Source organism: Mchenga conophoros, linkage group LG11 (genome assembly GCF_057382185.1).
Source record: "Mchenga conophoros isolate Kocher_MC1m ecotype Shallow Benthic linkage group LG11, M_conophoros_male_GT1.1, whole genome shotgun sequence".
NCBI lineage: Eukaryota > Metazoa > Chordata > Actinopteri > Cichliformes > Cichlidae > Mchenga > Mchenga conophoros.
In genome coordinates this window covers 4,601,687-4,619,606 of record NC_140536.1, presented here as the reverse complement: position 1 = coordinate 4,619,606, position 17,920 = coordinate 4,601,687, and the positions used below count along the sequence as shown (strand labels likewise).

At 39.6% G+C, this 17,920-nt stretch overlaps 1 long non-coding RNA gene across 1 annotated transcript; it reads left to right on the top strand.

Annotated features, from left to right (window-relative positions):
- Positions 1–3,891: 3,891 nt before the first annotated feature.
- LOC146563465 (uncharacterized) lies at positions 3,892–16,032 on the top strand. The gene is made up of 3 exons (XR_014894248.1): positions 3,892–4,160; positions 14,871–15,506; positions 15,595–16,032. It is a non-coding gene; the product is annotated as an uncharacterized LOC146563465 (long non-coding RNA).
- Positions 16,033–17,920: the final 1,888 nt, after the last annotated feature.

The window sequence follows — 17,920 nt, the reverse complement described above, 5'->3', positions numbered from 1 at the left end:
GCCAGAATATCATCTTTGTGTTCATCTAGACAGGCCCAGGTTTCACACTGAGTGAGTATAAACAAACTGAGAGACTAACTTGCCATTATATGTACTGTATTAGGCTACAATGTGTCATTTTGGAGCAAGTTTGGTTGGTGGTGTGCCACAGGATATTTTTAATCTATAAAATGTGCCGCGACTCAAAAAAGGTTGAAAAACACTGCTCTAAACTGTGAGTGAAGTTTTAAGATACCCCATTTTTCTGTCACAAACTATACTTATTGTTTTAGCTGAGAATGTAAGTGGCATAGTCTTCACATGTCTGGTCAGGTTGTCAAAATAGAACATGTTTGCAAAAGTGCTCCGATGTTTTCGGAGATGTCACTAGCTCCGCTAACAGTCAGCTGACAGAGTGCAGCAAGCTCACAGCCCTGGTGTTCCAGGTTAACTGATTGTTTTAGTTTAACAGATTTGATTTCATAGATTTGTTTACACATTCAACTCTGTGTTCCACATGTTGCACCCGCTGATTCTCATTTTCACTGAACTTTCTGTCTCTTTCTGTTAGTGTGTCAGCATGCAGTTTGCTGAGGACCTCAGCAAAAAAGGTCGCCATCCTCTTCGTCTCCTACAAATCCATACAAGCATCAATATTATCTCAAGATGACAATGGAATTATTTTCCTCATGGCACCACCGATCAATTCAAGGGACCCTCAGTTTACTTGCATACATCCTGCTCACCTGTCTGCTGTTTAACACCTGCTGCTGATTCAGGAAACACGCCCACGTGCATCGTTTGCAGTGGTGCTGAAACCCAGGCTTGGGGCACGAGAGACCCGACCAGACTCTTGCACTTTTCAGTACATTTCTTTATTGCAGCTGTTGACTTACATACGCAGCTGCAGCTTTTCGGCTGCAGCCTACACACATCAGCAACAACAACAGGAACTAGTTCATTCTGTTTTAAGGCAGCAAGGCGTGATTGGTTATGCTGCTCAGGTGCGTCTCCCTCCCCCGCAGCCGCGCCGCAGACCACACCCCGCCACAGCTCTGCAGTCAAAAACAAGCTCACTGCAGCCACTAAGAGTGAATAGTATTAAACTCTCACTAGATTATATATTTTTCATCTCTGTTCACAAGTTTCTGGATTTCCTTTTTTTTTCTATATAAGACTAAGACTGAACTTTATTTTTCCATGTTTGAAAATGTTCACATTCTGTTTAACTTGTTGCTTTTTTGAAGAAGTGGTGCAGACTAATGAAGCAGTCTAGTGACAAAAGTTACAAAAATTATACAATATACTTTTTATGTTTGTACAATATACTGTCATGTTAGTACAATATACCTTTCACGTTTGAACAATATAATATTTATATTGTACGAACGTGATAATTATGTATATTGTAATAACGTGATAGTATATTGTACAAACATTAAAAGTATATTGTTAGACCAATATACTTTTCATGTTATAACGTGATATAGCTCTATTTTTCTTTTGCCTGGGTGGCAGCTCTACGCTTCCGTATCCGAGGCTTTTCAATGTGGCCTCACAAACTTATCACGACTACAACCATGAAAAGAGTTGGATGGACATTGCTGCTCAATCACAGCTGCCTGGTCAATGTTTTTCATTAGTAATTTAGCAAAGTTGATGGTGTGTGTGTCTGTGTGAGTAAAAGACAGAGAGAGGGAAAGCAAGGGACAGATTTTGTATGATAAGCTTCATGTTATGGACGCACAGTTTGAGCACTCAGGTCGCATCAGAGCATCAGGCCCTGCATTGTGACCATTGACTGTAGAAAACATGGACGACGCGACCCCGCCTCCTACCATTGTGCAAAAATGAAGCCAAAATATCCCGCTTGTGGAGGCTGCTATCTTGCAAATTTGGAGCCAGAGTCTGCGCAGTAGTGACTTGAGGTGGAGCGACTGTGTAACGCTCCTGTCCACGCACCCGCTGGACGTGACCGCAAACACGCCCCCCTACACTTTTTATGTAGCCCGGCGACTCGGGTTTTTTTGCTGGTTTACCGCGACTGACGACCCGTTTAATTAAGGTAAATACAACCATGTCACTGTTATAAAAAAGACACACAGCTTATCATCTTATAGTTCTAAAATCACTCTGTTGTTAATTCGTTAGTTAGATTAGCCGCTAGCATACGCACTGTGTTGGAGGCTTGTTGCTAGCTAGTTAGCGATGCTACACACCTGCTACTCTTAATAGTCTTCAACACTTATGTTTTTTTATCCATTTTTAGACAGCGATGAGAGCACACTCTACCCAGGCCCAGACTTATTGTTAATATCAAAAAATATAATGCTGTCCTTTGAGATTTAACATAAGACTTTGAGTGTAATGGATCTGAAACTGTTTAAATCTTCAGAGCCCTCTACAGCCTGGTAACATGGAAACTTTAAAAACATCAGCAGAACGTTGCAGTAGCGTAGTCTAATTTGTTCTTTTCATTTAATAATAGAGTCCATATTATATCAACAGCTACATTCACCCTGGAGAGAAACTAGTGAGGGAGACCATCAGGACCAAGCTGGGTTTCCTGGGTCCAGATGTTTGGAGAAACTTCTTCCCTTTCTTTCATCACAGCTGTCCTGTGCCAGAAGTTCTGTTGACCCACTGAGAGAGGCATCATTTACGAAACACCAGGAACACTGAAGCTCATTGCATTGATCAAGCAGGACTCATGATCTTCACCAGCAGCTCCCTCACAGGGAAATCTTCAGCACTCCTCCGTAGGCCCGCCCCAGGAGATGGATAAATGCAGCATTTCATGAACACTGTGATGGAGACCTTTGGTTTGTGTAATGTTATAAATACTCAGATACTCCCCAGAGGCTCTGGACTTTTACATAAAGATATTATATTCAGTCCTGTAGAAAGTTATATATTTAAAAATATGTGATCCTCTCTGGTTACTCTAGTATGAATAACTCTGAATCACTTTATGGTAAATAACACACTATGTGTAAAAAAACTGTGAAAAAATTCCAGATGACAAGTTTGTAGTTCAACATACAAGTGACGACCTTTAACCTTCATCAAATTATCTGAGGAGAATGCGACAGACTGGCGACCTGTCCAGGGTGTACCCTGCCTTTCGCCCTATGACAGCTGGGATAGGCTCCAGCACCCCCTGCGACCCTGAAAAGGATAAGCGGAAGCGAATGGATGGAGAATTTATTTATTTTAGTCTGACCCCAGTCCCATCCGCTAACATGGAGGAGGTGGGGTTTATGACCTATACTGCAGCCAGACACCAGGGGCCGATAGAGACGTTTTGGCTTCATTTTTGGGGAGCCTTCGCGTCGTCCATGTTTTCTACAGTCAATGATTGTGACTTATGAACTTCTAACCCCTGAGATTCAATTGTACAGTTTGAGCAGGAGCGGAATAACGTGACTGAAAAAAATCGTATAGTGTTTGCCCAGCTTAATGCAGACTGTTTAAACTAAACAAGCTGCTGTTTCACATAATAAACCCTGTCACCCGCAGTATTGCCTTCTGTTTTAACAGTTAAAGCAGTAGAGATGAGCTGTTTGCATGTGCGTTGAACTCTAGTGTCATTAACCAGGCTAGCTGTTAGCTTATAGCCAGTGTTGGGGAGTAACGGAATACATGTACCGCCGTTACGTATTTAGAATACAAAATATGAGTAACTGTATTCCGTTACAGTTACCGTTTAAAAAGGTGGTATTCAGAATACAGTTACTTTGTTGAAATAAATGGATTACACTGCGGTACTTTCCTGTTTCATTTTGTCGCGGGTCAGGACTGTTTGGGTTTTGTTTGACAGCTACGTTCTTTCGTTCCAGGCGGCAGCGTTACGGTTGCCATGGTTACAGGGCGACGCTCTCTCTCTCTTTCTGCGACTGTGTGTTTCCTGGGTGAGAGAGCGCATTTTCGTTGTTGTTGTTGTGCTAAGCTAACAGGCAGAATGCTACAAGCATAGCTCTAAAGAATGTAGCATCATGGGCAGTATAGTCCGTGTTGCAGGGAGAATGGACTGCCATACACGTTATGTGTCTGTGAGCGCGAGGAGGGAGAAAAAGGCGAGTGGAAAGGTACGAGTTGTCGTCGAGGAAAAACGGGAGCTGGAAGCATGTAAATATAATAATAACCACTGCAGCCAAGAAGAGTGCCTGACGAGCCCAGTTGTAAGTAAGCTATTAAGACTCGACTGTACACCATGTTCGTGTTTTCCTCCGAAAACAATAAGTTCCGTTGGAGCAGTCTTTCAACGCCTCTCTCTGTCTCTCGCAAGAAAAATTGACCCACACAACAAAGTAAAGCTATTTTTCGGCTATGAGCCGACAGGGACCCCGCCGTATTAGTCAGAGGTCCCTTTACTACAGTTCGGAGTCGCGGTCGTCGTACTGAAAAATGAAGTTGCTGCCAATCAGACACTACGTGGTATTACATGGTCGATCAAAATCTGGTGGAACTTTTCTACATTCATAATTTGATTAATTTGGATAAGAGCTCCAACAACACTGGCTGAAATCCAGCCTCAAAGCACGGTAGAGTATCCACGCTGTGTTAAAGACGGCTATAGACATTCACTGTTGTATCTCTCTTCGGACCTCTTCCATGCATATTTCAAATTTGGATTCATTACTCCATAAGACATATTACAGCTGATTTCTTTTTCCAGTCAATTTCTTGTGTAATTTGGCACACCTCAGCCTTATTTTTCTCTGTTCTCCTTCCTTAAGAATGGCTTATTAACAGCCACCCTTCCAACTCAGATAACTTTTGATGAGGTTTCATGAAATGTTTACAGCACTTGAGTTACTCGCCACGGCCATCCTAAATGCTAAGAACACTAAACTTTAATTCTAAATTACATAATTAACGTTAACCAGAAAAAACAAGCCAAAGTCGAAATGTTGCTGAGCTGACCTGTGGTATGCTATGTCTTCTAAAGCACGTATAATGTAAACAGAACTGGTCTTTGCACAGAAGCCTGTGGAGCTTCATAATTAACCTCAGTGTGTGAAGAGGACTCTCCATTTAATAATAGCTGTAATAAAATGTTATGGCCGACGGTGTTAAACGCTGCACTTGGGTCTAGCAGGGAAGATTTCAACTTTTCAATATGAATGAAGGCTGAAAACTGATTAGATTAATGTCTGATGATCTTTTCTGTGCTTCTTCAAGTTTGTAACACCAAACATATTAAAGGATGGTGTAAGGTTCACAGGAAGAGTTTAATTAGACACACATTTACTATTTTTCTTTATACTCTTTCTTTCTTGACATGTTTAATATGATTACTATCAGAGGAGAAAATGAACCTTGTGTAGTCTAAAAACTTTTTTATTTAATCAAACTGTAATGTTGTTGAACTCTGACGGACGTGTCTTTTAATCTTGTCAACAAATCCTTAATCACCTAAATGTGCCATTTATCATCTTGTAAAATGTTCCCTCTGCTTCTGTTGCACATCTCCCCGGACACTCTCTGCTTCACCAGCCCTGTGCAGCTGGTCCAACCCCTGCCTGCCTCCTTAAACTGGGGTGTTTAAATCTCTTTACCTCTGTTGTGAACTTCACACAAAGTTTGTGGTAACAAAATCAAACTGACGAGGATCTCGTTTGAAAAACACACACACTCACGAGACAAAATAAAAACAGACTGCTCAAAGCAAAAGCAGAGCCCTCACAGCTGGTAGTACAAACACAGTGACAACGTGCGTATCAGATACCCTCAGTGCCAAAAGCATAAATATGAAAAAATGTGATCACCAAGAATATCCTAAAAATGGCATTGAGGTGCGTGTTACAGTAAAAAAAAAAAAAAAAGTAGCCAAATTTTCATCTGAAAATGTTGAATTTTAGTAAAAACAATGCTCTGTAGTTTGATACTGTCGTTACAGACAAAGCAGATGTTTAAAGCCTTCGGACGCTCATTTGAAACGCACACATTCTCCTTATCAGCTGGAAACATTAAAGCCGTAAAATGACTTTTTCAAACGGATAAAAACTATTGAACAGCAGCAATGTTGAGCCTGTTCCAAAATTTGAATGTACATGTTTTGAAGGTGCGGGTCTTGTTGAATTATTAAACATACATTCTTTAATTTTTCGAGCCACAAAAACAACAACTTTTAATTTTCTTCTGCTTGAGTATCGGCCTCGGGTAGCTCTACTTATCATTGCTCAGTCAGTTGTCTGTTTGTGCTACTTTTTTTCAAGGAGCACTGGATTATTGGTAAGGGTGACTTTATGTGTTTAGCTACTTAAGTGGAAGTACTGTGGATAGTTTTACCTTACATACATAGATCTACCAGTACAGCTTCTGAGGTATCTGTTTACAAAATGTTATAATCTATTCAAAGGTTCTTTGCAATTTTACATTGATAAACATTATCCTTAACACATTTGGCCCACATAAAGTACTATGGCCATCACACGGTCATTTAGAATTGTTTAAATAACTCGTGTCTTAAGTCCTTCCATCAAACAGAAAATTTAAAAAAAAAAACATGGTTCACTTTTACATCACAAAATGTTAGAAATATAAGCCGTTCATAACAACCTGAAAGGCTGGGAGTTTAAAATGCAAACCGATGGAAGCAGAAGTAGAAGACTATAATGTCACAGAGCACACGGTGTCTATTATTGTGTAGACATTTATAAATAAGAGCTTAATAAAGATGCTTAATTTCTTAAGAAATAAACAGGTGGAGTGATCTTTATCAAAAGTGGATGTTGCATCTGTGGCTAAACCACTGTACCCAAAAAACTTTAAAAATCTACTGTGTGTGAGGCTGTGTAAGTAAAGCTTGCCCTTCACACCCACGTGTAATAAACCATTTGTTGGGGGTTGTGGATTTGACACCTCAGCATTGTGAAAGTGGGGAAACATGTTTCTGACTGTGCATAAGATTCCTCCTTACAACTTAGAATCTCAGTTCTAAATGAAATTCAGATGTTTTTTAAGTATGGCTAATGTATTATTTGACTTCTAAGGCACACACACACACACACACACACACACACACACACACACACACACACACACACACACACACAAGAACAACACAGAGAAGAAGAAGAGGGGGTAGTTTTACTACGCATCATAAAAACGCAATCATTCATCTTCCGACTGTATCTTTCTGTTCTGGCTTTAGAATCATAGGTTGTTTACTGAACCGTACTTTGGGAGTCATACTGTTGTGATACTGGGGAGAAAAGGGTAAGGTTTAAACCATTACACACAAAACTTGAAAAACCTAAAGAGTGTGTGAGACTGCTAGCTGTGTTGTTCAGCATTAAACTCATCTACAAATGTGTTAGTAAAGAGCGACTTGTGCTTCTGTCCCATTAAGCAACGGTTTAACAAATTTCACTGCAAACTATAAAAGGAATCTGGATTTAAATAGAACATAGTAGTGCAGGAAACACTAGTATAAGGTGTCTATGGAACAAATCTCCTTCAGCGTTCAAATGACCAAAGTGAGGCCTACAGGCGTTTCTCTCGGTTGGTTGTGTTCAGGGAAAAAGCAGCTAAATACGCTGAGACTGCTCCGCATTGTTAGCGAGTTAACTCTGGATATCTGTAGGTTTGTCAAACTTGGAGTGAACAAAAGCAGAAAAACAGTAAAAGATGCAGACAGTGAAAGTCTGGTTTATTTCATGAACACAATGAAACATTTTACAGTCCACAGAGCAAAGTAGCATACATGATAAATAGATACACATAACATGAGAAGTAAAACTCGTCGTCTTACCACATGTTATATTCAGTAAACTTAAAATAACCACAGAAATTAGAGTTTAGTGTTTTAAGTCATCTATTAAAAAACACGAGTCAACATTACTGAAGTGACGCTTTAACGATGCGTCTTATCACCGTGTTTATGATGATATAACATGTTCTCTCGTTAGTAGATGTCTGCGCTGTCACTTGTCATGAAAATGTCCAGAGCCAGGGTTCCTCTTTAATTACCATTGATCATTAATAGGGTCACAAAAGATTTGTCGCATTATCCCCATAAACAAAATGCTTTTATAGAAATCAATGTGATACAAATATTTCGATTCTTGATTCACAATGTGCACGAACTCAAAATCTTTAGAGGTTCATATTTATAAAGTATCGCAAATAATACATTTATACCATTGTATGAGCTACACTTCTTGTAAAAACTGATTGAAAAAAGCTCCTGTCGTGACCTTCCTTCTGTGAGGACACACGCACACACACAGAGAGAGAGAGAGGGGGAGATCATTAGGATTGGAGGCGTTTTTGGATTTTCACTTATTGTTGGCTTTACAGTCACATAAAATTCATTCCAATTTTTTTGCCTTTGCTTCAATTAAGGTGTTTCTTTAAATCTACAGCAGCTTCCTTTTCAAAAAGTTTACTGACATAGTAAGGAAGTAGCTAGGGAACTCAGTAAGTATGAGCAACAACAGCTTAGGGACTGTTTCTACAATAAAGAGGAATTCATCATCATCTGCAGTTCATCAAAAAAAAAAAGTGCCATTAAAAACAATTCAGCAGATCCTCAAAGTATGGATACAATCTGTTTTCAGCTGTAGAGGTACGCTTCACGTACTTATCAACATGCAGTTTAGAGGCTTGCATTAGAGTGCTTTGGTACTTGGACCTCTTTTATTTAGCACGGTTATACCATTGTGTATTTAGCTATATAAATATGCTCAAGAGTCTATTGTATGTTTGTCATGCAATTAAAAATTCAAAAATATAATTTTTAAATCAGTAACTTTGCAAATTTAGAGGAAATGTTTTTGGATAACAAATGTGTCACCTTTTCAACAGGGTTTGAATAATCAGCGTTAACACAGAGACATTTATGCGCTGGGTATAACAGACATCCTTACCTTGGAGCAGAGAAACACGGTGTATTGTTGCTTTTCTCTATTGTATAGCAGCGCCCGACTGTCAGAAACGCTCTGTGCGGGTAGCAAAGTCGGATCCAACGCACATCCAGGAATCCGTGTGAAAGAAAGGTCTCGCTGCAGCTAGGCTCTCAGGATAGTCAGGCTTTTATTTATATTTGCATTCTGGTGCGTTAAAGCAGCCTCTGTGTCCCGCTTGGATCCTCATTCCGAAAATTCAGATATTTAAATAAAATGGCGAATTGGTGAGAATTGATGAGGAGCCACTTAGATCCGTAAAATGAGGTTTGATTAAATTAAACTCTTATGAACAGCTATGAACTCTACCTCTCTGCTGATGTGTTCCAAACAAACAATGTTTTCTACACGTCCAAACTGTGTGCTAACTACCTCACACCACTGTGTCTGGGATCCGAAAAAATAAAAAGTTAAAACGCTATACCTTGCGACAGTTGTGAAGTGCTGAGGAAACTACTGTGTGTCTGATGGGGTGTTTTTATATAGGTGGACTTGGTTTCAGTTGGCCTCTGACATGATAAGATAAAATAAAGGAAACTGATTGTAATGGAACTACAGTGCTGGGATGCTCTTGATAAAGGGAGCCTCTTTTATTGTTTTATGACTTGTTTTGCTGACTGTTGGGGGCCTAACTGTAACCAACTCTGTCTAACTGTTGCAGAGTTAAGAATCTGTAGTTTTTAGAAGTAACACAAGAAAAGTTTATTTCTAAAGGAATACCTGTTGTTTGTGGTGCTCTATTTAAAACTATTAGTGTCATGAACCGAAGTTCAGCGCACAAGCTGGACCCAGAAGCAGAGCCAACACACACAGGAGTACGAGAAAATAAACTTTATTTTAACTGAAGGTGTCCCGGGAGGGTAGAAGGAAAACACGCGTGAAACTCGAGAAACCAAGGGACCGGGAGATGAGTCGCGCAGGAACGCCGAAAACGGGACTGTGGGAGGCTGCAACAGAAAAAGGACAAGAATTATTGGGGCGCGGGGAAATAGCAGCATACGTGGGGGAAGAGTATGAGTCTTACGGTGACAGCGGGGCCGTGGGAGCCGGAGGGAGGGGTCAGGGTCCGCGCTAAATTTGCAAAGTTACTGATTTAAAAATTATATTTTTGAATTTTTAATTGCATGACAAACATACAATAGACTCTTGAGCATATTTATATAGCTAAATACACAATGGTATAACCGTGCTAAATAAAAGAGGCCCAAGTACCAAAGCACTCTAATGCAAGCCTCTAAACTGCATGTTGATAAGTACGTGAAGCGTACCTCTACAGCTGAAAACAGATTGTATCCATACTTTGAGGATCTGCTGAATTGTTTTTAATGGCACTTTTTTTTTTTGATGAACTGCAGATGATGATGAATTCCTCTTTATTGTAGAAACAGTCCCTAAGCTGTTGTTGCTCATACTTACTGAGTTCCCTAGCTACTTCCTTACTATGTCAGTAAACTTTTTGAAAAGGAAGCTGCTGTAGATTTAAAGAAACACCTTAATTGAAGCAAAGGCAAAAAAATTGGAATGAATTTTATGTGACTGTAAAGCCAACAATAAGTGAAAATCCAAAAACGCCTCCAATCCTAATGATCTCCCCCTCTCTCTCTCTCTGTGTGTGTGCGTGTGTCCTCACAGAAGGAAGGTCACGACAGGAGCTTTTTTCAATCAGTTTTTACAAGAAGTGTAGCTCATACAATGGTATAAATGTATTATTTGCGATACTTTATAAATATGAACCTCTAAAGATTTTGAGTTCGTGCACATTGTGAATCAAGAATCGAAATATTTGTATCACATTGATTTCTATAAAAGCATTTTGTTTATGGGGATAATGTGACAAATCTTTTGTGACCCTATTAATGATCAATGGTAATTAAAGAGGAACCCTGGCTCTGGACATTTTCATGACAAGTGACAGCGCAGACATCTACTAACGAGAGAACATGTTATATCATCATAAACACGGTGATAAGACGCATCGTTAAAGCGTCACTTCAGTAATGTTGACTCGTGTTTTTTAATAGATGACTTAAAACACTAAACTCTAATTTCTGTGGTTATTTTAAGTTTACTGAATATAACATGTGGTAAGACGACGAGTTTTACTTCTCATGTTATGTGTATCTATTTATCATGTATGCTACTTTGCTCTGTGGACTGTAAAATGTTTCATTGTGTTCATGAAATAAACCAGACTTTCACTGTCTGCATCTTTTACTGTTTTTCTGCTTTTGTTCACTCCAAGTTTGACAAACCTACAGATATCCAGAGTTAACTCGCTAACAATGCGGAGCAGTCTCAGCGTATTTAGCTGCTTTTTCCCTGAACACAACCAACCGAGAGAAACGCCTGTAGGCCTCACTTTGGTCATTTGAACGCTGAAGGAGATTTGTTCCATAGACACCTTATACTAGTGTTTCCTGCACTACTATGTTCTATTTAAATCCAGATTCCTTTTATAGTTTGCAGTGAAATTTGTTAAACCGTTGCTTAATGGGACAGAAGCACAAGTCGCTCTTTACTAACACATTTGTAGATGAGTTTAATGCTGAACAACACAGCTAGCAGTCTCACACACTCTTTAGGTTTTTCAAGTTTTGTGTGTAATGGTTTAAACCTTACCCTTTTCTCCCCAGTATCACAACAGTATGACTCCCAAAGTACGGTTCAGTAAACAACCTATGATTCTAAAGCCAGAACAGAAAGATACAGTCGGAAGATGAATGATTGCGTTTTTATGATGCGTAGTAAAACTACCCCCTCTTCTTCTTCTCTGTGTTGTTCTTGTGTGTGTGTGTGTGTGTGTGTGTGTGTGTGTGTGTGTGTGTGTGCCTTAGAAGTCAAATAATACATTAGCCATACTTAAAAAACATCTGAATTTCATTTAGAACTGAGATTCTAAGTTGTAAGGAGGAATCTTATGCACAGTCAGAAACATGTTTCCCCACTTTCACAATGCTGAGGTGTCAAATCCACAACCCCCAACAAATGGTTTATTACACGTGGGTGTGAAGGGCAAGCTTTACTTACACAGCCTCACACACAGTAGATTTTTAAAGTTTTTTGGGTACAGTGGTTTAGCCACAGATGCAACATCCACTTTTGATAAAGATCACTCCACCTGTTTATTTCTTAAGAAATTAAGCATCTTTATTAAGCTCTTATTTATAAATGTCTACACAATAATAGACACCGTGTGCTCTGTGACATTATAGTCTTCTACTTCTGCTTCCATCGGTTTGCATTTTAAACTCCCAGCCTTTCAGGTTGTTATGAACGGCTTATATTTCTAACATTTTGTGATGTAAAAGTGAACCATGTTTTTTTTTTTAAATTTTCTGTTTGATGGAAGGACTTAAGACACGAGTTATTTAAACAATTCTAAATGACCGTGTGATGGCCATAGTACTTTATGTGGGCCAAATGTGTTAAGGATAATGTTTATCAATGTAAAATTGCAAAGAACCTTTGAATAGATTATAACATTTTGTAAACAGATACCTCAGAAGCTGTACTGGTAGATCTATGTATGTAAGGTAAAACTATCCACAGTACTTCCACTTAAGTAGCTAAACACATAAAGTCACCCTTACCAATAATCCAGTGCTCCTTGAAAAAAAGTAGCACAAACAGACAACTGACTGAGCAATGATAAGTAGAGCTACCCAAGGCCGATACTCAAGCAGAAGAAAATTAAAAGTTGTTGTTTTTGTGGCTCGAAAAATTAAAGAATGTATGTTTAATAATTCAACAAGACCCGCACCTTCAAAACATGTACATTCAAATTTTGGAACAGGCTCAACATTGCTGCTGTTCAATAGTTTTTATCCGTTTGAAAAAGTCATTTTACGGCTTTAATGTTTCCAGCTGATAAGGAGAATGTGTGCGTTTCAAATGAGCGTCCGAAGGCTTTAAACATCTGCTTTGTCTGTAACGACAGTATCAAACTACAGAGCATTGTTTTTACTAAAATTCAACATTTTCAGATGAAAATTTGGCTACTTTTTTTTTTTTTTTTACTGTAACACGCACCTCAATGCCATTTTTAGGATATTCTTGGTGATCACATTTTTTCATATTTATGCTTTTGGCACTGAGGGTATCTGATACGCACGTTGTCACTGTGTTTGTACTACCAGCTGTGAGGGCTCTGCTTTTGCTTTGAGCAGTCTGTTTTTATTTTGTCTCGTGAGTGTGTGTGTTTTTCAAACGAGATCCTCGTCAGTTTGATTTTGTTACCACAAACTTTGTGTGAAGTTCACAACAGAGGTAAAGAGATTTAAACACCCCAGTTTAAGGAGGCAGGCAGGGGTTGGACCAGCTGCACAGGGCTGGTGAAGCAGAGAGTGTCCGGGGAGATGTGCAACAGAAGCAGAGGGAACATTTTACAAGATGATAAATGGCACATTTAGGTGATTAAGGATTTGTTGACAAGATTAAAAGACACGTCCGTCAGAGTTCAACAACATTACAGTTTGATTAAATAAAAAAGTTTTTAGACTACACAAGGTTCATTTTCTCCTCTGATAGTAATCATATTAAACATGTCAAGAAAGAAAGAGTATAAAGAAAAATAGTAAATGTGTGTCTAATTAAACTCTTCCTGTGAACCTTACACCATCCTTTAATATGTTTGGTGTTACAAACTTGAAGAAGCACAGAAAAGATCATCAGACATTAATCTAATCAGTTTTCAGCCTTCATTCATATTGAAAAGTTGAAATCTTCCCTGCTAGACCCAAGTGCAGCGTTTAACACCGTCGGCCATAACATTTTATTACAGCTATTATTAAATGGAGAGTCCTCTTCACACACTGAGGTTAATTATGAAGCTCCACAGGCTTCTGTGCAAAGACCAGTTCTGTTTACATTATACGTGCTTTAGAAGACATAGCATACCACAGGTCAGCTCAGCAACATTTCGACTTTGGCTTGTTTTTTCTGGTTAACGTTAATTATGTAATTTAGAATTAAAGTTTAGTGTTCTTAGCATTTAGGATGGCCGTGGCGAGTAACTCAAGTGCTGTAAACATTTCATGAAACCTCATCAAAAGTTATCTGAGTTGGAAGGGTGGCTGTTAATAAGCCATTCTTAAGGAAGGAGAACAGAGAAAAATAAGGCTGAGGTGTGCCAAATTACACAAGAAATTGACTGGAAAAAGAAATCAGCTGTAATATGTCTTATGGAGTAATGAATCCAAATTTGAAATATGCATGGAAGAGGTCCGAAGAGAGATACAACAGTGAATGTCTATAGCCGTCTTTAACACAGCGTGGATACTCTACCGTGCTTTGAGGCTGGATTTCAGCCAGTGTTGTTGGAGCTCTTATCCAAATTAATCAAATTATGAATGTAGAAAAGTTCCACCAGATTTTGATCGACCATGTAATACCACGTAGTGTCTGATTGGCAGCAACTTCATTTTTCAGTACGACAATGATCGCAAACATACTGCCAATGTAGTCAAAGTATGCCTGGATGAAACAACGCATCAGTCATGGATTGATCTCTCCAGGGTTCGAACCTCAAGATAATCGAAGCAGTGTGGGATCATCTTGACAGAAAACAAAACAAAAGGCAGCCAGCATCCAAAGAAGAGTCTCGGATGTCTTTCAAGAAGCCTGCAGAACTAAGAAATTACAAGAAAGCTTACCTATTAGAGTTTAAGCTGTGTTGAAGAATGAAAGGCAGCTTTAACTGAACAAAAAGGGGAAAAAATCCCACATTGACAGCTAACTCAAGAGACAAAAAGCATTAGAACTCAAGTCATTACCTTACTTAAGGATAAATAAGTTAATTAATTACATTAATGCATAAGCAGAATTTTTTTCCCATTACAAGCGCCGGTGCAGCTTATGAAAGTAAAATTACATCCGCTATTGTAAAAAAAAAAAAAAACAGAGAAAATTGTCATAATATTGAAACAGAATTCAAACTATGAGTTTGTGGAAAACTATCTGCCGCTCTGTCTCTCTATACAGCACAGAGTCAACTGCTGCGTCACCCCTATGCTTCAGGAACCCTCCCTCCCTCTCTGATCTCCCCAGCTGCTGCCTCCCATGCTCGCGGCCTCGGGAGAGCAGATCTCTTCGCCGTCCAAGTACACAGGAGCGCTGCTGGGCTGCAGAATGAAAGGATCCATCTTGTGTCTGTGCTTAGAAATTGTGACGGCCTCCTCTCTGCTTTTATTCCCCTCCCCTGCCGCAGACCCTCCCTGCCTCTAAAAACTTTTTTCTTTTTTTCCAACAACAGGTGGCGCAACAGGTGGCGCGCTTCCGGGGGTTTCCCCCCTCCCTTCTCCGGATGCACCGGGGGTTTGCCCCTCCCTTCTCAGGATGCAATTCGACACGCTTAGGGGATCAAATTACACACTTCCGGGGGGGAGGGGGGAGGTCAAAAGGTCATGATTAGGGCCATCAATCAAATCGGATCAAATTTTGTCATAAGCTGTAGGGAGTATCTCTCTTCCATCTTCTGCCTGCTTCTCCTTTGTTTTAGCCTGTTCCGCTGCCTGCTCGCCTGCCTAGTTTCTTTGTGTTGGCTACTGTGGATCCCTGACGGAGAGCTACGTCACACCAGTCTGTGATCACTGCTACAGCTGTAGTTTTGTGTTTCAAGTAAGCTCTCCAACTCTCCCCGTCCACTTTAGTTTAACTCTCGGCTGTCGACGTTACCCCGTAAACTCTGTTTGTCCCTCGTTTTCAGGTAGCTCCGGTGCGTTATCTGCCCACCCACATACCTCGGCTCTGTCTCATCTCTTCGGCTTTGCTCTCCTTGCACATTTTACCTGTCACTGTATATAGCCCCCTCCCTTGTAAATATTCCCCATCATTGTATATAAACTTGCATCACAACTATCTTGTGCCCGTGTGTGTTTCTGCCACTAAATCCATCCATGTAGTTTTCCTAACAATACCGTGGGGATATGGAGAGGAGTTGATGAAGCTAGGTTAAGAGAGGTGATGATCAGTGAGCAACAGCATGGCTTCATGCAGCAAAAGAGCACTACAGATGCAATGTTTGCTTTAAGAGTGTTGATGGAGAAGTACAGAAAAAGTCAAAATGAACGTATATGCTGATGAGCTAAAGAAATATGGTACTGCATGAGGAAATCAGGAGTGGTATAGAATAATACTGATAACAGTAACAATGACAGTAAAATAAATTATGAGTTTAAAAAATTGTTTTGAAAAACAGGGACAAAGTTATAAGTTATGACTGAATAACTTTTTGTAATTTTATCTCTACACTATCACAGTGGATTTTAAATTAAACAATCAAGTTCAGAATTTTAACTTTATTTCAAGGCTTTAACAAAACTATTGCTTTATAGACATTTTTTTTCTTTCCCCCCCCCTTCCCTTCCCCTCCCCTCTTTTTCCCCTTCCCTTCCTTCCTCTCCCCATCCTTTTTACATAAAATATAATTATCATTATATAAACAATCATATCTATGTCTATACATACATATTTATTATCCTAAATAAGTATATTCAAAGGAGGGAGAGAGGGAAAAAAAAACAAAAAAAATAAAAAAAACTAAAAAAAAACCAAACGAACCCCCCCCCCTCTCAAAAAAAAACCAAACAAACAAAAAAAAAACACAACACCTGCGTAGACCCATATATATAATCTTGGGGCAGATATGAGAGGAGGCCAAACCTCTCAGTTTTACTTATTAAAGTAATCTATAAAGGGTTGCCAAATTAGGTAAAACTGTTTAACATTATCTCAATGAAAATTAAATTTTCTCCAGCTGTAAATGATACATTGTGTCTCTTAATAAAGCAGAATGAGTTGGGGGGGCTTTATTTTTCCAATTTAGAAGTATAAGGCGTCTTGCAAGCAATGTTATAAAACTCAGAGCACGAATTTGTTTATTATTTAAGTTTTTAACTGTAGCTACACCAAATAGTGCCATTACTGGGTCTGGGGGGAGCTGTTTTTTAAAAATATCAGACAAAGTTTTAAATATTTTAGACCAGTAGGTAGCGATATTAGGACATGTCCAAAACATATGTGACAATGAGGCAGAATTCTGGCCACATCGATCACATCTTGAATCGGCCCCTGGAAACATCCTTGAAACCTTCAATTTAGACAGATGGAGCCTATGCAAGACCTTAAATTGTAGCAGTCCGTGCCTGCAACAGACAGAAGTGGAGTGAACCAGTTCTTGTGCCTTAGTCCATTGATCTTTAGTGATGTTAGTAGCCAGTTCTTCACTCCAAGCATTTCTCAAGTGGTCCAATGTAGTTGTACTGTCTATTTGCAAAAGTTGGTTGTAGATCCTAGAAATAGCTCCTTTCTTTAGCGGGTTCATTAAGAATAGATCATCTGAAACTAGCTTTTGTGGTTCATTGGGAAAGGATGGAAACGTTTCTTTAATAAAATGACGTATTTGTAAATACTTGAAAAAATCTCTGTTCTCCGCGGCTGCTGAGTGAGCCCTCATCTGGGACTCTCCTCAGCTCTTTCCGGGACAGTGGCGCAGCTGCCCCTTTGGTGGTCTTCCTTGGTCTCTTGTGTTCTGGGGGCCTCTGGATGTCTGGAGTTTTGATCTCCTCCACACCTGCTTCATGCCCTGGAGGACGGGGCTGTGGCCCCCCCACACCCTCTAGCAGATTATTACATGAAGGAACCTTTTAAAAAACAAGCGCGTCCATGCTCACAGGTGTACACACGGGTGATCACACCCACAAACTACACCCTTTTTGGCTCCTACCTCAAAGCACACTGTGTTCTGTTGATCTTATGTGCTGCACAATAATGTTTAACATTTAGTATTTACTGTCATATTCCCATATATCATTGTGATGTTGTTTATTCTATTACTCTTGTTCTCTTCTGCTTGCTTTCTTTTTTCTTTCTCAGCAGGTGATCCAGGTGATTGATATATGCATTTTTTTTTCTCTGCCCGTTCTGTTGGTTTTTGTCTTTTGCCCTTCTCCCCCGTCCCTCTTCTCAGCTGTTTCTCTTTCCCTCTTTCTTTCTCCCCTTCTTTCCCCCAGTCAAGTCTGTCCCGTATTCAG